At 34.6% G+C, this 24,201-nt stretch overlaps 1 pseudogene; it reads left to right on the top strand.

Moving 5' to 3' along the window:
• The first annotated feature begins 3,654 nt into the window (after positions 1-3,654).
• Positions 3,655-17,950, top strand: LOC107879295 (annotated as a pseudogene).
• The last annotated feature ends 6,251 nt before the right edge of the window (positions 17,951-24,201 follow it).

Here is a 24,201-nt window from a genome sequence, read left to right as displayed (position 1 = left end):
CCCGAGGAAGAAGTTATGGCTTTACAAAGTGGAGTATGTCGTACAGCATAAGGTGTGCGACGCACACCCTAACTTATGCCATAAGGTGTGCGACGCACACCCTAACTTATGCCCATGTGTTTTCAAATGATTTGATATGGAACTGCTTTATAATAGCTCTCACCTATATTTGGAAAAAACATTATATTTTGTTTTTGGTTTCTCTGCGTACTAGTACTTTTGTATTGAACACTTTCCCTCCCAGGTTTGGAGGCATAGTTTAGGGTCCAAATAACCAGTAGATCTCTTCCGACAGATTTGCAGAATCAAGTGGTGAGACTTCTATATTTTGGAAGGCCTGATGTCTGTCAATTCATTTATCATTAGTAGTTTTGGGTCTACTGGGGGCCTTGTCCCAGTTTTCAGACAGTAATTTATTTCAGTCATGTTTTAGAGATTTCATAGACGATTGTTCAGATGTCGATATATGTTGTGGGACATCATTTCCCCTTTGTTGATTTCATTTGATTTATGACCATGTTTTTCATAATATTGTGTATCTTCTGCATATCTTATTATCATATGAATTATGTGCATGATTGCCAGATAGATAGGGGTGTTTCGGGCCTTCATGGTTCGGAATGCTCGTCACGGCCAGAGCCCCAGTTCGGGTCATGACAAACTTGGTATCAAAGCACAGTTCATGGGCCTAGGGTGTCTGTGAAATTGCATCGGGTAGAGTCTTATTTATGGGTGTGTAGCACGCCATACTTATAAGTAGGAGGATACTAGGCGTTTAGGCATGTCTCACTTTCTTCATGTTCTACTTCATGCAATAGAGTCAGAATGTTCCTCTTTCATACTCTAATTCGTGCTATGGTGTCGCCCATACGAAAGTAAAAAAAAAGTCATCCCAAATTCTTTCCTTACTCTAATGTCCTCAGATATGTCTCATTATTGAGGTGATTCAAGTGCAGAAGTTTAGAATCTAAATGGTATGTTCCTTTCTAATTGAACCATATAAGAGTTAAAATCTGTGCAAGGACTTGAGAAGAGTTCGTTAGTACTTTAATGTGTATTGATTCCGATGTAAACATTCATCCTGGTGGAATCGTGCTTTTCGGCTTGAGGTATTAATTGCATTTAGTCCCCTTCAAATTTATATTACAAATGTCTTGATTAAGGGGGGATGATGTGTAGTAGAATGTTGGAACTATATTTCCACCTGAATAGTAGTATGCGTTAAAGTGTTGTTATCAGGACCTATTGGTAGTGAAATTTGGCCAAGAAGTTGGTGATGTGAAGTCACAAAGTTAGAAGTCAGAGCGAGGGTGACTTTTGTGTAAATGAATATTTTAGTTGAATAACCGATGTTCGAGAATGATTTACCCCCTTATGGTGATAGACTAATATGGTAACTAGTAGCATGTGTGGATGGTATGGTAGTCCGTGGAGGAAGTGTTTGACTCTATTTTATTTATACAGAGTAAGATGTGTATTCTTAGTTCATTGGATATTGCGTATTAATCTTGCCCTGTGGGGATCTTTCGATTCACTAGCATAGTTGACTTGTCATTCATCTCATTTTCTTGTTAAAAATACAAAATCAAAGTCTAGTGAAGCCGTGTGAGGCCTATTTCGATTCACTAGCAACTTGTTGTCCAACTTGTTGTTCTTGTGTTAGTTTAATATATATATATATATATATATATAGCTGAATCAGTTTGCATGAGATTGAAAGAGGTGATTTGTCCTTGTGTGTTAGTTTAGTAGAAGGTAGAGAAGGAGTTGTTAGTTAGGGTGATTTCTCGATTGCTTAAAGTGTGAAAATGACTATATTAGCCAGTAAGTTGTAAGTATAGACTCATGGTTGTTTGTGGAATTTGAAGGTAGTCTAAATGTATGTTTGGGTAAGTAAGTATGAGGTGAGAAATCCGTATAAGTAGAAAATATTGTATGGGGTTATAATATAAGATTAAGGTTGATCATGTCTATTATGCAACTTTACCCTTGACCTTCTTTTCGTCGGTAATTGTAAACTAGTATTACTTGTGAGAAGGTAAGTAGTGATTTTTGAGGCGCTTGTATAGTATGTCCCAAATTTTATGGAATAGCATATTATGTTGCATTTTTCAATAGTGATAGATGATTGGTACAGGACTATATGCTTAAATTTAATGTAGAATGTGGTGATAAAAATAGTGGCATGAGAGTAATGATGTATATTTTGTGGGAAAAAATTAGTAGGCTTGATGTGTTAAAATAGTACGTGCTAATGAGTTATGATAAGGAAGACCGTAAGGTCAAGATCAATTATTTGTTGTTTGGAAGTTCTAGTGTACTAGTGTTTCTTGATGTCTATTTCATGGTATCCAAGTGAGAATCATGCGTAAGGTTGGGTTGTAAAATCATGTTTAGCACTAGACATTAAGTTTTGAATAATTGATGTCCATGAAGGTGAATGTGATGATTTCTTGGTTAATGATACTAGTTTTATGGAAGTAATCTAATAGGCTCGAACGATATATGCAAGAGCTTAAGTTTATTTGATTCGTAGTGAAGTATGATGTTGCATATATAATGTAGAAAGATCTGAGGTTGCGGTATTTTCTAAGACTATTACACGTTTTGTGTGACGAGTGGTACCGTTGAGTTGCTAGGTGGAGAAAGACTAGTTAGATGGTATATGGTTTTCTAAATATCCAAGTTAAGGAGATTTGATTGATAGTGTTAAGCCTTTTTATATGATCTTGATTCTCATAGTAGAGAGATGTAAGTTTGGAGTCGCGATATTGGTAGTCTGTGTCGGAAGTGGTATGATTCATTAAAGGCTTGGTGATATCCATGTTGAGTGCTAGATTCTAAGTTTGAGTTTTTAAAGGTTGAACTAATAGAAATAAGAGTTAAAGCACTAGAGGGTGTGCACTCTGACTATGGGGATACCCATGAAGACCTGAAGTTAGTAAGTATGCAAGTATTATATGATGACTACTGGGTCTATAGAATGATAAAGTGTATCTCAGAAGGTAGTATTAACAGTGGGTTTTCCACTTTCAGGTGTATTCATTCAGGTTAAGTTCCATGATATGTGTGTATAATAGTTTTCCAGACCCAGAGTGCAGTGAGTGTACTTTAGTTTAGAGTCTAGTAAGGGATCTCCCAAACTTAATTTGATGGCTTGAAGCTAAGGGGGAGATGACAGAGAGAATAACCAAGTCAGTCTTTCAGATTCTAGTAGTGATGTCAGTATGACATAGAACATTAGAAGGGAAGAGTGAGGCTCAACCTATTCCGGTCTAAGTATTTTTCGGTTATCCTAATACCTACTCATACCTCACGTTTCAGTTCCATGATCATAGCTTTGCATTAACAGACGTGCTTCTTTACACCCGAAGAAAAGATACTTAGGCCATCAGTAGCTGTTGAACCCAAGCCATAAGGTAAAGATGCTTATCATTTTGTCCATTCTCGTCTAACGCTGTGATAGGTCATCTATTTGTTATCTCTCTTTATTCTCATTTCAAGCTTTCTATTTATTAGATGAAGAAAAGGGTTTCATGTTACTATGTGGTTTGGCTTCAAAATTCTGCCTTGTCCTTCAAATTAATTTAGGGAGTTGCGCATGGATTCAAGCTTTCTAAATATGATTGAAAAGTAGCTATATTCTGATTTCATCTGTTCTTCCTTGCATGGATATTGGTTGAGAAGCCTCTTATACCTCCTCTGGCTGGTCCTGCTCCTGGTGCTATTCCATCCATGTCACTGCAGGTAAAGTTGTGGAGGCTTGGGGGAGGAATAAATGACTTTTGAATGCAGAGACATTATGATAACTATTTTCCCCACATCTTTAGCAATTCCAGCCTATGCTTCCATCCCAGCAGGCACAACCTTATGGTTCCGAGTCATCTCAACAGTTTTTTCCACTTGGACATGCAAATGTTGCGATGTCTCAACCTTCTCAAATCCAATTTCCTCAACCTATGCAACAGGTTACTGGTAGACCTGTAGTAGGAATGCATAGTATGCCTCAGGGACCACCTACTCCCCATGATTTTCAGGGAAATCTTCCGATGTTAAATAACCACATGCCTGGTTCTGGTGACCCAAATTTACCTCTTTCTTCTTCATATAATGTAAGGCCTTGGGAAGATCTTTTGTGGTTATTGTCAATTGGTTTCCGATGTTCCATTCATATATTGATGAAATACATTTTGTTATCGTCTTTAACAGCAGGTAAATGCAGATTCTTCTAGCTTCCAGTATCAGACACAGATAAATGATCATAGGTTTCCATCAGGGGTACAACCCTGGATGCCAATAAGTAATCATAATGTGAATTCTGAGACAACTGTGCAGAAGACTGGAGAATTAGCAGCTCCCTTGGTTGTTCTGGTGAGAATTCAATGTGTTTTATTGTACCCGTTTTGCATAAATATTGTCAACAAGTAACATGCTTAAGTTAATGGGTGTGTGTTGACTGAGAGAGTCAACATTTGAATTCTATGATAGTTTTTAGTAAGAAAATTAAGATTCCAGTGAACAAAAAAGGTGTAAAACCGCGGTACACAAGAAAAGAAGCTCTGTAAAAATATCATTTTCATTCAGATCCAATCTTTTTACCACTTTGTGTTCTCCAGACAGAAAAAAGAGCATGCCGATTTGGCTTTCCGTAATTCTTTCTTTTGGATTATATTCACATAGGTTACTTATATGAATAGTTTAATGTCTGCATCAGAAACACTTAATGTCTTGTCTATGAACAAGTGGTGGATATGTTGGCCCCCATCACTGCCAAGAAATCCCTCAAGTATCCACATCTAGTGCTTTGTACATCATTCTGCTTCCATTAGCACTGGAGATAAAAGGCCCCTTTGTTTCAGTCCTCTTTGTCAAAGTAATCATATGGGCTGCCGTTCACCGCTACCAAATTTTACCTGACTGTTCATCGGCAGAACTTGATACACCTCTACCGATAACTTCATTTTGACCCTATTTATCTATCATCATACATATTTTACATGTGGCTAAATGCTAGTAGGTATTGCTACTTTCAGCATCTTTTGATGAACAGTAAGCCAATTATGGTTGCTAATGTTGTCATATTTCCTATGGCTTTATTACTCCAACCAATTAATAACATTCTTACAATTCTTTAATTGATTTTTAGATACTATTATAATAGAAGAACAAGAATCTCTACCTGGGAGAAACCTTGAGAGCTGATGACAGAAATGGAGGTGAGGTCTCGTTTCATCGAGATTTTTATGGGTAGTTTTATCCAGTTTCCTGTGCTTATCAATGAAAAAAGAAGTACACAATTCTTTTTCTATGAAGCTTCGTAGAACCACTTTTTCTTTCCTAAGTATATGTGATTTCTGTTGAATGTTTGTTTAGCGAGCAGATTTCCTTGATCTTACTATACTATGTAGGCTTCATTTGGGATTTACATTGACCTTTTATTTCCAATATAGTTCTAAAATATTTTATATTTAACACTATTGTTCTGAAAAAATGTGTTTAAGCATACACGGAAGGATTATATTTGGTCTATTTTAAATAATTTTATTTACTTTCTGATTGATGTAATGTTATTGTAACTCTATGGCGATATGGAGAGAGGAAACTTGATATAATATTGTGGTCCACACTTCTCATTCTAGTTTATAGAATAATAATTTTGCTGGTTGCACACTTGCACCCAAGAGTGTGACCTAATGGTTAATGAAGTAGATTGAGAACCATGAGGTCTCAGGTTTAATTTCCAACAGAGATAAAAACACTAGGTGATTTCTTACCATCTGTCCAAGCCTTGATGGACAGAGTTACCCAGTATCTGTGCTGGTGGGAGGTAGCAGTACCTGGTGTAACTAGTCAAGGTGCAAGCTGGCCCAAACACGACGGTTATCAAAGAAAGTTTGGTTGGTTGTGAGGGACAAGTATTAAGGAACCAACAACTGGAGTTGTAAGGAAGTTTGAGCATTTTTATTCTTTTCTTTTTGAGATAAACAGTTTTTTTTTGGAGATATTACTTTGTATAAGTTAGCGTTAAGGTTATGCTAGCAGTCCAAAAGAAATGAAAAATAATGAAAATAATGCGAGGATTTGAAGAGATCTACTACCTGTTAGGTATCCTATACACATTGTCCCTTAAACAAAAAACAAAAATCTACAATGCTATTCCATTTAACTTTCTGAATTGAATTATATTTATCTTCAAAATACCTTCAAATTTTCTTGCTCCATACAGTCCACCAAATATAAGGAAGGATTGTTCTCCCCCATTTCTTCTAACTCTTGCTAATCCCCTCTAATCCAACAGCTCAACAGATTGTTGTGTGTCCTTTGATAGTCCACTTTACTTCAACTCAATAGATCTGGTATGTGTTCTAGCATGCTCCACTTTACTTCTATTAAACTAAAGGTGTCAAATGGGCGGGGTTGGCTGGATCAAAGAGGTCTGAGTTAATAAATGGGTGGGTTATTAACCCACCCTAAAGCTACTTGGACTGAAATGGGTTGGATTGAAATGCTCTAAAATGCGGGTCATAACCCAACCCACCCAATTTGAACTCAGATTTAATTGCTTTATTTGTTATTTTATAAACTTTTAGTACTTTAAAAATTATTATCTTTTTTTTTTTTGAACTTGGTAACTTTGTATTATATCACACAGTACATGGGTTGAACTGAAACCTTTATATACAAGAGTACTCCTAAATCGACTGTTCTATATCTAAATTTAGTCTAGAACATCAATTATCGAGGCAGTATCATTAGAGTATAGTTGATTACACCAAAAACATAAAAGCAAAATATAGTTGAGTTTAACCTTCTACACACTATTCTCTATGCTCTCAAAACATCTAGAATTCCTTTCTTTCCATATAGCCCACCATGTAGCACCAGGGATAATTCTCCATCTACTTTTGTCCTTCGCATGTATACCTACTTCTCCCAGCACATTAAAGTCTCGGATACTTTCCTAGGCATTGTCCTGGAAATTCCTTTTAGTCTTAAGACGATTCTCCAAAGTTGTTGGGTGTACTTACAATGTAGAAATACATGGTTAACCGTCTCTAAAGTTTCTCCACAGGGGAAACATCTGGAGCACAAGGTTTTCCCTTTCTTCATGACCTTATCTTGTGTAAGAACTACTTCCTTGGTCAGTAACCAGACAAAGACAAAGCACGACACTGTGTGAGGTATCCTACTTTTCCATATTTGCTTCCATGGCCATCTTGGATTCAGGTGATTTATTTGGTTCATTATCTTGTAGGCTTTGTTGACAGCGAACATTCGTTTTTCATTTCCCATCCACCATAGTACGTCCTTCACTGTCTGCAGTCCATTGAATAAGTCCACGGTATTAAACAATTCAACTACTCTCATTACCTCCCGGTCATTAAGTTGCCTTCTGAAATTGAAGTTCCACCCATGTGGTGTCCATAATTCTGCTATAGTCCTCTATCGAAACAATACCAAGTTGTAGATATCTGGAAAAATCACTTTCGTATTCCCATCCTCATGTCAATTATCCTTCCAGAACCTAGTCTTGTTTCCATCCATCACTTTAACCTTTGAGTTGCTTTTAACTTCATTCCACTAGTGTCTAATAGATCTAATAGATCTCTAGAGGCTAATCCCATATGGTGTGGTCACTTCTTTTGTCATCCATCTATCTTCTTCAGGATGTTTAGCCCCAATCACTTTCCTCCATAGCAGCTGGTTATTGTTTGCATATTTCCACAACCATTTCATCATGAGAGCCTTATGTTGAATTTTTAGGTTCTTTATCCCCAACCCTCTAGTATTCTTGTCAATTGTCCGCCACAAAGAGCACTACCACTCTTTCTCGCATATCTCTGTTCCTTATTCTATCTCTCCTAGTATGCCCACACACCAATCTCAACATCCTCATTTCTGCTACGTTTATCTTTCGAACATGTGAGCTCTTGACCAGCCAAACACTCTGCCCCATGCAAGATAGCTAGTATAATAACCATTTTATAAATTTACCTGTAAGTTTATTTAAACAAAATTCTTATACATGGCATGCTAGTTACTAGCTCTTTTGCAAGAGCTAATTGGGACAAAAAACACATGTTCAGAAATTGATTCATCGAAAAAAAGCATAACTGTAGTTTATGAGTTTCAAACGTGTCCAAATGGAAAAAAAATTATGGGGGGCTGTGTTGAGCATGGAACTTAGAACCTTAGTGCAGGATTTGAACACCCTTACTGTCACACTCAGTCTTGTTTTTTGTAGCATGGGTGTTCATTAAAAATACTCAGAAACGACAGAAGATCACCCTTGGATAGCTGTAGCTCAGCCGCAGCTTGGCAATGTTTCCACCCTGCTTGTAGTTATATTCTACATAGTACATTCTAGTCCTTTTCCATGTGGGACATTATATCATTCATATTTTAACACTTCCATCAAGTATTGTACTGCTGGAAGTGACTGATTTCTACTCTCAGGGTACTATTTATGTTCTGTTTTTTGACTTGACCTACTTTCATGCTATTTTCATTGGGACAGAGGACAAATGCATCAACTCATTAGAGAGAATTTACAAGTCCTGAGGGAAGAAAGTGTGTAACTTATATATTTTCTTGGCCTCTTTCCAATTGTTCTTCTACAGTGGGTACTTTTGTGTGTTACTTGTGCATAATGCTGATTGCTTTGTTTGTTTTCTGTAGGTATTACTACAACAAGGTTAATGCCTGATGAAGTCAAGGTGATGTTATATTTATATCCAATATGAGTTTGTTCCGTTCTATAAATAGCATGATAAGAAGGGATTGTTCTGTGCTTTAAATAGCATGATAAGAAGGAAAAATATTCCGTGTTTTGTGCTTTAAATATCATGATAAGAAGGGAAAATATTCTGTTTTCTTGGATGCTCTAGTTCTCATAAAATCTTTATGCATTCACAGTTGCTAGCATGATAAGAAAGGGCAATATTCTGTTTTCTTGGATACTCTATTCTCATAAAGTTCAATTATTTATAAATTCACAGTTGGCTCGTGAAAAGACACCATTTCGCACGCTTCTAATTTTGGATCTATTTCTGTTATTAAAACATCATCCCCGGGTGCAGATGGTTCATTAGTCTCGGCACACGGTGCTAAATCAAGCCCAATTGCTGTGTCACCAGCTGCTAACTTACCAACTATTATGGCTTCAGAATCATCAAGTTTATTTGGTAAGGTTTCTTCTCCAATGATTGAAACTGTCGAAATGAAGAATTCTTCAGAACCTGCTTCGCCAGCTGTTGCTAATTCGGAGAAAATTGGAATAGTAGTAACCTTGGGAAATTCTGTCGCGCCACCGGTGTATGTTTTCAGATTTGTATGTTATAAATTTTCCTCTGGTTTGTGTTGCTTCTTATTTGGAATTCAATTTTTGTATAGTTCTGAGACTACTACAACTCAAGATGCAGTAGTGTATGGTGATGGATTTTCTTCAAAGAATGGAGAGGTACTTTGTCCTTCTGAAATACTTATGCGATTAGTTAATTACTACTGGTTACTGGTTAAAACACCAAGAAAGCTTTTCGTAGCTGTTATGCTGGATGTTGATCTAACAATTTTGTAGTGCAGTTGTTAGTCAACTGCTAACAGGTGAAGAATATGCTCGAAATTCCAATGAGGTTTGCTTTTGTCCTTTGCGCTTGATGTTGTGCCTAAAATGCAGAATGTCAAGAAAGATGCTGCAGTAACTGAAATTAGAGGTGCTACTCCAGTCGAACTGGGACCATTAGTTTATAAGAGCAAAACGGTATAGTTGATTATTGCTTTTTGTCCCATTTAATGTATGTTCTCGAAATTTCTCTTATTTCTATTTTAAGTATCTGATTTATTTAGGAGGCAAAGAGTGCATTCAAAACTCTTCCGGAATCTGTAAATATTAGGTCTGATTGCACGTGGGATCAGGTTTATTACTTGACTGTTTTGTGCGTACCAAACAATTGAGGGAGATCATTTGACATGAATTGTATTTGTCAAGGCATGAGCTCAGTAATTAATGACCGGAGATATGGTGCTCTAAAATCCCTTTGTGAGCGGAAGCAAGCTTTTAATGAGGTATCTCTCCATGTCGGCATTGGAATGGGTTAATTGCTGCTTCAATGTTTCAGCATACCGTATTGCAAAAAGATGGATTTTGTTTGATATACAATTGTTTCATGTTCGGTTGACTTAAATATTTTGGAAAATGTTTTCCAAATCAACTTATTTTCCTTAAATATAAGGAAAATTAATTCCCTTCAAAAAGTAGGAAAAACATTTTCCAAAACTCTCTTTCAATCTCACTCTTAAGTTGAAATGTTTATACAACTCTCAAATGTATTTTTTGAAAAATATTTTTTTATTCACCAACCAAACACTAGAAAACATTTTCTGAAAAATATTTTCCTTTCATCAACCAAACATAAGAAAATAAGTAAGAAACCAACTTGTTTTCTAGGAAAACATTTTCCTTCATATCAAACACACCCAAGGTCTATAGTGATCATTTTGAAGTTGTGTGTCTGTTCCAGTATCAGTATCTGAGCCAAAAGAAAACACTGGAAGCTGAAGAGAGGCGTGTTAAGCAGAAAAAAGCTTGGGAAGATTTCAGGATAATGTTAGAAGTAAGTGAAATTTTCTTTTGTGGTGTCTTTCATTTGATATATCATGATATTCACATTACCAGTTTCAAAAATAAAAAGATATTATCATAATATTCATGATGTGTTAGAGACTGGTATTTGACCTGTTCAAAAGAATAAGTGGTATTTTTCACAACAATGTCCGTTGTTCTCAATCTTACAGGATTGCAAGGAGCTATCACCATCGTCAAGATGGAGGTTTGTCTTTCACTTGTAATGTTAAGTTGTCTGCTTCTTGTTTTCTAATCTTGGTCATTGTTTGTATGTGTTTGGTACCTTGAAGTTGATCCATTACTTGTGTAAGTTCCATTTGATCCACTAACTATTTGCTATTGATTATTCAGTAAGGCAATCTCTATATTCGAACATGATGAACGTTTTAAAGCTGTTGAGCAAGCTAAAGACCGTGAGGACCTTTTTGAAGATTATGTGGAGGAACTTGAGAAAAAGGTGAAGCTCCTTTTGCAGAACTTTCTTGTAAGCTTCTATATGTTAAAAACTAAGTGTGCGGACTGTAGTTTCCTTATATGGTCTTTGGCTCCTCACAAATTAAGTTAGCCTTTCATTTGAGATAGAAACAAGGTCCAATTTCTTAAACATGGTATTAGAGGTAGATCTATATTAATGTTAGACTATTAGATGTTAGCCAACCTAGGTTAACTGATGCTACAAATGTCTAGTCATGGTGTGGTATTAATGTATGAGAATCCCACACTAGTAAGGTGTATGTGCTGTAGTTTCCTTATATGATCTTGGACAATCTTCACCACCTGACCTAGTTTTTAAAGTTGAGTTAGACGCTGGTCCACTTGATTAACAACAGTCATTCCACTCCTTTCCTTTATAGGATGTCATTTAGTTTGTTCCCTTTTTTTGTTTTGCTTAAAGAGTAGAAAGAAGGAATGTTGTAGATATTCAACTTAAAATCTTGTGTTCTTTGAATACATTTTTAATGGCTTCTCAAAGGTATAACATTTAAATTTGTTCACCATTGAATTCCAATTTAAACAGACTTCCATGTATTGTATGTAATTTTTCTTGAAACTTGAAACTATGATATGCTTCTTCCTCTCCCCCCTCCGTCGTAAAATAGAAAAAGTTTTTCAATACATTCATGCAAGTGTAGTCAAAGTCACTTTTTAAATATTGTCTTCTTTATAGAGAAATTTTTATTTTTTTTTACTTTGTACTGGATTTTATTAGGAGCATGCGAAGGCATTAGAGGAGCAGAAGTGCAATAAAGTGGAGTACTTAGAATTTTTAAAATCTTGTGACTTTATTATGGTATTTGTTCTAGTGGATTTAGCATTAGTTCCTAGATTATGTTTTTCTATTTCTAGGAGATAGAACTTTCATAGTTCTATTGTTGCTGACTTCTTTTGTTCAGGCCAGTAGCCAGTGGCGGAAAGTTCAGGACTGCTTTGAAACTGATGAAAGATGCTCCCGCCTTGAGAGAATCGAACGCTTGGAGATTTTCCAGGTACTACTCATTTTTCTAATACATCATAAATAACTTTCTCCAAACATCTCATTTGTACGCCTCAGTTTTAAAGTTATGTTGCAACCTTTTCTGTTTTAGGAATACATACGTGATTTAGAGAGCGAAGAGGAGGAGCAAAGGAAATGGCGGATGGTATATTGCTTGTTAGACTCGGGGGTTAAAATTAAATTTATGTTTGGAGACTTTGATTTATCTCTTTCTCACCGGGCATACACTGTTGATTCATATAGGAAAAATTGAGGAAAGCTGAACGTAAAAATCGTGATGAGTTTCAAAAACTGATGGAAGAGCATGTTCCTGCGGGAATACTTAATGCAAAAATTAACTGGCGTGATTATTGCATCAAAGTTAGTTTTTCTTTCTTGTGTTTAGTAAGTGATTACCTTCATGAGTTCCCTTTTCGTCTTTTTGAATTTTTTTTCCAATAATTTCCTTCTTTATTTTGTGTTTGCAGATTAAAGATTTTGCTGCATATCTAGCTGTCTCATCAAATACTTCAGGATCAACAAGAAAAGACTTATTTACAGATGTTATGGATGAGCTGGAGAAACAGGTGAAATAGGTTGCTAATAGGAGTATTGAATTGTGTCAACTGCATTTGTTACACTAAGCCATATTTATAGACTTTACACTACAATCCCTTTTCATTTGCTTTCACTTAATGAAGGTCTGAATTTGAATGGTTAAGATATCAACCCATTAAGTGTTTTTTTTAAAGACTCAACCTGTTAATACATCTTAATGAATCAGATGTTAAACAAAGTTTGAAAATCATTTAGATTCTCACTAAAAAGTTCAATTCATTAGGTAAAAAGGGAAGTTAGTGCATTACTATGTGGGAATATACTGGGTTTGTTGTTGTTGTTGTAGTGCATTAAAAAATAGAACATACTTGGTAGGATAAAAGCATGAGATTGAGATTTGAGAGTTACCCCTCTACTTGCTTTTTTTTTTTTTAAATAACACATATTTTGTTCAGATAAAAACAATGACCGGTTGTTCCTATTAAACATCTGCATTGTTTCTCTTTATGCCAATTAGTTTCCTCTTTTTTTTACTAGATAGTAGGTAATTAGGCTGACAGGAATGGTATTGTCGTAAACTTTTAAGTTAGGGGTTCCATGCTTTTAATGTAGTATAGATATAGATGATTCTTTCAATATAGTCAAGCTGTATTAAATTCTACTTCACGGATAATTGTAATTGACTTCTCCTCCATTGAATGTTGTTAATGGTTATATTTCCTTAATTGTTATAGTTTCTCGATCAGAACAACTCTGAGAAGTGATCATCAAACTTCCATGTTTTCACGTAGTTTCTTTGACTTTCGAGGACTCCTTTAAAGTATCACACAACCACACCATTGTGTTTCAGCTAAGACTGCATTTGTTTTTATTAATATTCAGATATTTGAATAATTTTGAATGTACATCTGAATGATTAAGATATTGTCTCTAGATCGGAAAACTAAATGATTAAGGTTGAGTGTTTCTCAATATCTGAATGTGCAAAATTTATTTATTTCTAAATATAATATAATTATATATTAGAATTTTTTTTAATTTAATGCAATTAAATTATTATTTGATGAAAAAAAGAAACATTTATGTTTGTTAGTGATAGTGGAGATGGTTTTTAATGGTGGTGGTTGTTCTAATAAATTAATTGATGTTAGTGATTAGCAACGTTGGTGTTGATAGTTGTGATAGTAGAGATAGTTGGCATTGTAGTAACTATCATGATATTGGCGATTGGTAGTGGTGGTGGTGGTTGTGATGTGAAGTTGGTTAATGTTAGTAGTTGGAGGTGTTGATCGTGGTGACGGAAAACTGTATGCATGATGGTTGATGATGTGTTGGTGGTCGTTGGAGACGCTGTTAGCTGTGATGGTGGAATGGTTGTTAGTATAGATACTGTAGCGAGTGTAGCGGATGGTGGTGGTAGAGGTGGTGATGCTGGTGACAGTGGTGGTGATGGTGTTCGCAGAATGTGTGGAAGTTGATGATGTGTTAGTGGTTGTTAGCGATGTGTGGAAGTTGATGATGTGTTGGTGGTTATTAGTGGTAGTGCTAGTTCTGATAGATGAGTTGGTTGGTAGTAGGGGTCGACTGGTAGGAGTTGATGGTGGCGGCGTTGGCGGTAGGGGTATTTATGGGTCGATATGGGTCGGTTATTGGTCAAAACCATAACCAAACCAACTTAATTGGTTTTTAAATTTCTAAAACCAAACCAAACCAAAAAAAAAAAAAATAACCATCGGTTTGGTTCTTGTTGGTTTAGTTCGGTTTGATTCGGGTTTTTTGGTTTATAACTTTAGTTAATGATAAAAGTTGAAAATTTAAAAAAAACAAATCCAATCTAACATATGAGATGTCAACCGAGTGTTGTAGCTCAATCTTGAAACTATGATGTCAATTGAGTGTTATACTTCGGCAAAGCCATGATAACACCATATGAACGCTTTTAGAAAAATATTTAAAAACTATATTTAATAGAATGATATGATATACCCCCAAAAGGTGAACCATAAACTTCTTGCTCAACAAGGTTCAAAAGAAAGTTAAAATTAGTGATTGTGTATAATCTAATGAATTTCAGCAGTAAATTTCAATATATAACAAGATATTATTTTCACAATTAGTATCATTTGTCATTCAAAATATGAAATTCATTTAGAATTTCATAATGTATTGTCAACTAGATGAAGACATATGAATGAATGTGTTACGACTAAAGTTAAATCATGATTAAAATATAAAATGCAACAAATATTTAGATTACATTTATGAAAAACATATAAATAATTATAATATCTATGTATATCGGTTCGGTTTGGTTATTTTAGAGTAAAACCAAACCAAACTAAACCAAATTAGTATCGATTTTTTAAAATTCAAATCCAAACCAAACCTAACCAAATATAGGTTTTCTTAATCAATTTGGTTTGGATCGCGGTTCAGTTTGGTTAAAAACCAAACCGTGAACACCCCTAGTTGGCGGTGGATATAATTAGAATAATGGAAGTGGTAGGTGTGGTAGCGGCTAGCAGTGTAGTTGGTAGTGATGTTGGTTGTGATGGTGGAAGTGGTTGGTGGTGGTGACAAGTGATTGTGGATAGAGTGGTGGTGAATTTTTTCCTACCCAAGAATATCTGTAAATGATATTTAGTCTTGGTTCCACATCTGAATGATTAAGACCTACTCAGACCTATTAAGAGCTAAAATCCTAATAAAAACAAGTGCACTTAATGGTTTGAGGTTTGAACAGGTTCATAAATCCAATAAGTGCAAATAAATGAGACCTGAAAGTAGTTTGTCTGGTCAAGTTTCGACCATGTTTTGTCCTTTTGTACCACACCCCAATTTTGATTTCACTTCGGATGATATCGTGCAACTTAAAACCCAATTCAAAATATATTGTGTTGTCAACCATATAAATTGGACTAAATAAACTTAGTGCCAGAATTCGCCTCTGAAGAGGTAGTTGAGATGTAATGAAAGTAAAGGCTTAGAAAAGATTAGCCTTGGAAAAAGTGCCTGAGAGAATCTTTGTTTCTCTAAATAAAGTTGCATCTCCCTCACTGTGATTTTTTTCGCCGTAATGCACACTTGCGACTAACTAAACGATATATTGTTTCATCCTCTGCCCTTTCTGAAAAGAATTGAAGTTGAATGATCAAATGTTATTAGCATTTATCTCCATTCTTGATGAAAGAGGGCGTTTACCTGCTATCCTAGCATGGTAATGATCCTGTTCGTACTCTTATTCAATGATTGAATTTGGTAATGTTTTCTTGAGTTAGGCTCTTGCTATGGGATAGTGAGAGTTATACATAAACTCCGATGCTGAAAATCTTTTCTTTTTCCCTTGTAAAATAAAGATGTCAACTTCTATCTTTAAAGTTTGTATTACTGTTTGTATGCATAAATGATTCTTATTAAGTAAATATAATGAAAGCGTTGTTAACAGAGATGCTATCCATTTTTATTTATTCACTTTTTTATATTATCCAACCAGGGGTGCTTGATTTTTCCTTCAATTTAACCTGATCAGTGCAATTCAGTTTATGTGTCAAGTGTCTTGTGATATTGTAGATGACTTTGAACAAGTGGAGAAATGTTGGTATTCATGAAAGAAATTTCATCCCCATCACACTGCTTGTAATTTATAGACTTTATGGAACTCAAATGCATGGACAAGGCTCCATTTGGTATCCTATTTTTTTTACTGATAAGCATTCTGAATTTGTGTTACTTGTATGTTGCTTCAGTATCTTGATGACAAGTCACAAATTAAAGATTCAGTTAGGATGGCCGAGGTAATCACCACTCTCCATTTTAACCTCTGTTGTGCTTCGATTAGTACCTAATATTTTGGCTGAGCCGTCTCTACTTTCAGATTGGATTGACATCAGCCTGGACGCTTGATGATTTTAAGGTTGCAATCGCCAAGTATATTAGCTCTCCACCAATGTCAGATACCAACTTAAAAGTCAAATTATGGCTAAGCATTGTATACTGTTTCACATCGACCAATGTTGAGTTGAATGTTGTGAAAATTGAAGTACCCCATTCACAAAATGGATTTCTATGTATTTGTCCCCTTTTTGTCTTTGGGACAGGTCCTGCATAAGATGAGTGGATTGAGTGCAAAAGCATTAGTAGTACTTCCATGTTATGTTTCACTGGAAATTGGTCAGTTTGTGATTGCTAAATTGGCAACTCATAGGTAGTCAACTGTGGTTAGTGGCATTTTTCTTTAGTATTAACCATAACCTATCCCACATTAAATTTGGATCTTCTTGTAATGGAGTTAATAGAAGAGCAGTGTGTCAGTTAACAAGTAAGCCTAAAACCTTCAAGAATAAAGACGAGGACCACATTGATCAAATATTTGGTGTTAGCTTTTGCTTCCAATTCTTCAGTTTTGGTACCATTTTCCTTAGTTTTTATTTCCTGGACGACGGTGTTTAATATTAAACCTACCGCACATATCTTAAGTTACTTAAGTCAAAGCACTATGCCTTGTAGTTTTCTCTTTTTACGGTTAGTGGATAAGAGTTTTACTCTACGAAACTGGTTTAACAGCATAACTGGATGATATCAACAATCATTTGCTATTTTTGTAATGAGGATATTCTTCATATATCATTTGGATTTTGGAGGTTATTTATGGTCATGGCGTATAATCTATGTATGTGGGAAGAGGGAATTGCAAGGGGTATCTTGTCGAAGAATTATGCTTAGATGGTTGGGTCTCTTAAGGCTTTTAGTTTACTTTCAATAGCTCAAAACTTTTGTAAAGCATTTTATCAAAGATTATAACGTGAGGAGTTACTTCAAAAGATGGTAATAATACTCTTAAATTATATTCCCCTTGCCTTCCAAACGAAGGAGTAAGAGGACATACATGGATTATACTTAATTTTATTCCATACTTCCTTTCTAAACATTATTTCTACGCGTTAGGGCTTGCCAGGTCATTGAGTATTGAATGTGCATATTTCATCTGCATAGTTTGTCTTTGAGGAGTTACTGGAAAGGGCTAGGGAGAAAGAAGAAAAAGAAGCTAAAAAGCGTAAACGTCTAGCAGATGAGTTCTATGAACTTCTTCATGCATCAAAGGTATTGTAAACAGTTTACAATCTCTCACATTGCAATGGATGGGATCCCATGATATTTCCTTTAAACCATAATCTATTTGTTTGCTGTGGTTGTAGAAAATTATTGCATTATCGAAATGGGGGGACTGCAAATCTCTCTTCCGAGATAGGCAAGTAGCTTCTTTTGCTTTTATTGATCTAGAATTTGTAACATGATTGCAAGGACCATTGGAGAATGATAATCGATATTATTTTCAAGGACCAACTCTTTCAATATTCTAAACTCAGTAATTCACATAGTTCTAGAATGTACCTTAAAATAATAGCTGTGTTGAATGATTTGTTGTTTTATATTCCTCAACATTTAGGTAGGCTATTTCTTTATAGTATTAGCATGAATTACCATTTTTCTAAGTGATTTTTAATGTTGAACTTATTCCTCTAGAAATTGGTTGATGTCAATTATTAGTTGTTCCAACACTGGGCGTTTAATAGCTCTAGCAGTTAGTTTCGATTGTTATAGTTTTTTAATATCTGGCATTTGTGATTGTTTCACGGTTCTGTTGAAGTATGCTGCTAAATCTCTTAATTTTTTAGAAAATAGTTTCGAGAACTCGTGCAAAACTTCGAAAAATCTGTGCCAATCATGTAGTACTATCCAAATACCTCATAATTTGCTACATACCTTCTCATAGAAAAAAGTCAAGGGGTAAGGTCACATAATAGACATGATCAACCTTAATCTGATATTATAACCCCATACGATCTTATCTACTTATGAGGATTTCTCACCTCATACTTACTTACTCAAGCATACATTTAGACTGTCTTCAAATTCCTCAAATAACCATGAGTCTATAATCATAACTTACTCGCTAATATAGCCATTTTTCACATTCAAGCAACCAACAAATCACCCTGACTAACAACTCCTTCTCTACCTTATACTAAACTAACTCACAAGGATAAATTACCTCTTTACCAACTCCATCTCATGCAAGCAGATTCAGCCATACATATATTAAACCAACAAAAGAACAACAAGCTGGACAACAAGTTGCTAGTGAATCGAAATAGGCCTCACACGGCTTCACTAGACTTTGGTTTTGTATTTTGAACAAGAAAATGAGATGGATGACAAGGCAACTATGCTAGTGAATCGATAGAGCCCCACACGGCTTCACTATACTTTAATTTTTTTTTTTCAAAAATACCATGATAAGAAGATTACATATTACAAGAGATAGGAATTTGACACAATATTTAATGGTCTAAGAATACACATCTTACTTTGTATAAATTAAAATCTGAGTAAAATACTTCCCCCATGGACTACCATACCATCCACACGTGCTACTAGCTACCACATTAGTTTATCACTATAAAGGGGTAAATCATCCTCAAATATCGGTTATTCAACTGAAATATTCATTTACACCAAAAATCACCCTCACTCTGACTTCTAACTTTGTGAATTCACATCACTAACTTCTTGGTCTAATTTCATTACCGATAGGTCATGACAACAACACTTTAACTTATGCTACTATTCTGGTGGAAATACAGTTCCAACATTCTGCTATACACCATCCACATCTGTATCAAGATTTTTCGGAGGGACTAGATGCACTTAATACCTTAAGCTGGAAAGCATGATTCCATCAGGATTAATGTTTACATCAGAATCAACACATATTGAAGCACCAACAAACTCCTCTCGAGTCTTTGCACAATTTTTTTTTCTTATATGACATAATCGAAAAAGACTATATCATAGAGATTATAAGCTTTTTGCACTTGAATCACTCCAATAATGGGACATGTCTGAGAACATCTGAGTAAGGAAAGAATTTGGGATGAATTTACCTTCATATGGGTGACACCATAGCATGAATGACAGTATGAAAGAGGAACATTTTGACTCTATTGCACGAACTGGAACATGAAGAAAGAGAGACATTCCTAAACGCTAAGTAGCCTCCTGCTTATAAGTGTGGCGCGCTACACACCCATAAATAAGACTCTACCTGACATGATTTTGCAGACACCCTGGGACCATGAACCGTGCTCTGATACCAAGTTTTTCGCGACCCGAATCGGGGCCCTGGCCATGACGATCATTCCGAACCATGAAGGCCCAAAACACCCCTATTTGTCTGATAATCATGCACATAACTCATATCATAAAAGAAATACGGAAGATAAACAATATTACGAAAACATGGTCAAGAATCTTATGAAATCAATAACGGGGAATAATGTCCCACAATCTCAACACGACATCTCTATAACGTCTGCGAAATCTCTACTACATGGTTGAAATAAATATCTCTCTGAAAACTGGGACAATTCCCCCAGTAGATCCAAAACTAATAAATGATAAATGAAACTGCCAGATATCAGGCCTTCCGAAATATAGAAGGCTCACCAAGTGACTCTACAAATCTGTCTGAGGAATCTACTAATTTTCTGGACAGCTAGACTGTGCCTCCAAACCTGGAAGGGAAGGGGGTCAATATAAAAGTACTGGTACACAGAGATATCAAAACAAAACATAACATTTTAAAAAAATATAGTTGAGAGCCATTATAAAGCAGTTTCATATCAAATCATTTGAAAACACATTGGCGTAATGTAATTGTTTTCAACAACAATGTAATGCAGTTGAGCTAGGTGGAATACCCTACATATCATATTTACACCAACTGTCAAACCTCGGTTGCCGCTGAAATTAGAGTATAAGTGAGGGAAAGATACACAAGATTACACAGCAGGGTGTCTCGACCCAATGGTAGTGCGCAAGATCATAAAGCAGGCTCCTAACCATATCCCAACTTGGGAATGACATAAAGTCAGGTACGCAAGATCACAAAGCAGGTTACCAAATTCCCATGTCGACAAACACGGTTTCCAACGATGAGCCCTTACACTCAAATGCCTTCGTCGAGCATCCACTTATCTCATGTAAAATCAATGCATTCAAATTTCATCTGATTCAATCACATATCATATTCTATAGGGTATCGTCATACCCGACTTGTAAGCCATCAATATCACATCATTCTTCTCATTCAACCATTTTAGTCAACATGTTTCAACACAAATAGCCCTCTCGTTTTCAAGTCAAAATCATATCAATTCTCAAAACATTTTATGTCATGCTTTTCAAGATGTTTTCAAACAATTTACACCATATGAACATTTAAAACAAATTCACATCAAGAGAGGGATTCCATATAATTCATGCTCTCAAATTAACACCTTTTCAAAACACATGCATATATATATAATATGTCAAATCACATCGGAAATAGGCCTAAAGACGAAATCAATATTATAGAAAAGTTCAAAACATGATTATATTCGTAGTTTCAAAACCCCCATTGTAAAACATGAATTTAAAGGCCCATGAGATTTTAGGATAACCCCATGTACCTCTATATGCAAAGATGATAGGTGTTTCTTGAAGCCTACGTTTTGGGGATTCCAAATATGCAATTAGTTTCAAAAACCCACGGTTGAATTTTAAGTTGCCCGAGTTTTATTTTGAAATGCTAAGGAGAGTTCTTGAGCAATTTTGATGAATGAAGGTGTATTTTGGGGTATTTAGTGACTGAATTTCGTGTTTATGGCTAAATAAGGGTGGGAAAAGGACCATTTTGCCCCAAAAATGGAGTGTTTAAGTCACTTGAGTAGTAATGTATGCGGACAACACCTTATCGCATAATATAGGTTGTGCAGCGCACTCTTAATCTCACACATTAGGTTGTGCGTCGCACACCTTATGGAATAAGTTAGGGTGTGCGTCGCACACCTTATGCTGCATGACATACTCCACTTTGCAAAGTCATAACTTCTTCCTTGAGTGTCGGATATTTGCGAAATTGATATCGTTGGAAAGATAATTCGAAGGGATTTTATTTGATATATAGTAGGCACTCTAATTCAATATATACAAAGATTAATGACTGATTGAAATTGACCCAAGTTTTGACACTTACTAAAACTCAATCGATGGAAAAGCTTTGAACTCGTCCTTGAGTTAGGGGACCTCTATGATCTCAATTCATGATCAACTAGATTTATACACCACATAGTTGATTAAAACACTATATTCACAATATATTTATGGTTTTTGGAATGTGTACAAGTAGAATAACAATTTACGTTCAAGTCTGAAAGTATGGGGTGTTACAAAAAATTATTGAGTTATTGTTTCGGTTCGATTTTTTCTTATTGGGTTATTGGGTAAACCGATAACCCAATAAGAATATATATGACTTATTATTATATTTATCTTTTATTTCTACAAATTAACAAACCTATTATTTCAATTATATAAACTCTTAATTTCTCCTAACAATATTTAGTTCAAACTTGAAGATTTTTGTAAATTTAAACACTTCATGTAGGATTTTTCTTGCAACTAACATTCATTTTTTACATGTTAGTTACTTCTATTTCTATTTTATGTGCATTTTCTTATCGGTTAAACCAAAAATCGAATCGTTAAGGACTAAAAACCGAAAAAAATACTTTATTAGTTTGGTTATTGGTTTAACATATTTAAAAATCGAAAACCAATAAATCTAACGATAATATGTAATACCCAACCGAACCGACTGATGCACTCTCCTAGACACAAATGCTTTAATTACTTGACAAATTGTATGAGATGCATGCATTTTGCATGACAAATTGCGATACAAGACTAGCATATATATCTTTATTTTAACTTTATATGATAGTCTAAGTATTTATTTGTGCAACACTCAAAATTAAAATATATAAATATTTACTGATGATGTCAAGTTGAAAACACATTTATGTATTATGTCAAACGTATAATTCCTTTTTTGAGCTATAGCTATAACATGTAGCTTAAGTGAATGTACTCTAATTTTAAGTTGATGAATTCACCTAACATTACTACAATTAGTAGAGTAATGAGCAAAATTAAATTCATTGTTATTTATTTATATTTTAAAAAAGCAAGGTGGAGTCAGAGAGCAATTATCATAATTAAAGAGGAGCTAAAGGTATAATTAAATGAGAAGCATGGAGTCTTTTGATAGAGTGTATTAAAAAATTAATAACAACAACAACAATAAATTTAGTGTATTTCCACATAGTGGGGTTTGGAGAGGGTAAGATGTACGTAGTCCATATCACTACCTCCGGAGAAGTAGAAAGGTGGTTTATGATAGACTCCCAGCTCAAGACATGGAATAATAACCAAATCTGTGATAAAGCATGGAATGTTTTACGTAAAAACTAATGCATCTATTAATTTAATGTCTATTAGTAGTCCCTTGTTTGATATATATCTTTTTATCTTATGTATAACTAATGCAAAAATTAGTTATATACTCTGTTGTATATTGAGGTGTGTATTACTAATACCTCAAAATTTATGACATTAGTAATGCAATGGATCTAATGCATGCATTAACATGCTTAAAGTGGGGGTATTATGTAAAAAAAAAATTATGTAATAAATGTTATTTTTAATACGTTGAATCAAATACTGTGTAAGAAAGAACAACAGCAACAACAACACCCAGTGTATTCCCACATAGTGAGGTCTGGGGAGGTTAGTGTATGCAGATCATATCACTACTCAGGTGAAGTAGAGAGGATGTTTCTGATAGACTCCCAGCTTAGGATCATAATAATATACCAAACATAAAAGATAAATGCATTTAAACTAATACAATATGCAAAATAAAACTAACAATATAACAAATATCAAAGAAAATGTATATAAATTAGTACCGTATGAAAAAATAGCCAATCTACCAAGAAGTGTCAGCTTTGTGTTGGGTGGTTGGTAGTCAAGAAAGTGTTAGCTTTCCCAAAAAGAAAAACCCCAATAAAGAAAGAAGTCCCTCCACTTTCACCATTGATTCAATGTTATTTTTAATACGTAGAATCAAATACTGCGTAAGAAAATAGAAGAATAATTAATGCAAATATTATTAATATGCCATATTTTATATTATTTTTATAAAATTTTATAAGAAAATACTCTAAGTAATTTTGTTGAAATTATCTATCTATATAATAAAGGAGGATAGTCTAGTCTAAAACTAAGACAAGTGTCATATTGAGAACTACCTATTTGAATTTTTACAACAAAAAACCATCATTTCATAACAAAAAACTATTTTGTTGATTATTTAAATATTTAATATTATTTCATATTTCATATTTAATAAATTACTTTCATATTTTTTTAATAATAGTATTATAAGAAAATAAATATGAATGATTTCATTACAATTGACTAAAAGAAATATTACAAAAAAAAATTATTTATGAGAATAACCAATTAATAAATAGTAACTGATCAATTTATATAGAAAATATTGTAATCATTCTGAATAAAAAAAAAATTAAAAAAAGGTGTCATCCCTCAAAATAATTAAGTTTGACCTATTTGTTTACAAAAATAGGTCAAACTTAAT

This window comes from Capsicum annuum, chromosome 8 (genome assembly GCF_002878395.1).
Source record: "Capsicum annuum cultivar UCD-10X-F1 chromosome 8, UCD10Xv1.1, whole genome shotgun sequence".
Taxonomy (NCBI): Eukaryota; Viridiplantae; Streptophyta; class Magnoliopsida; order Solanales; family Solanaceae; genus Capsicum; species Capsicum annuum.
This window is presented reverse-complemented; position numbering and strand designations above follow the sequence as displayed.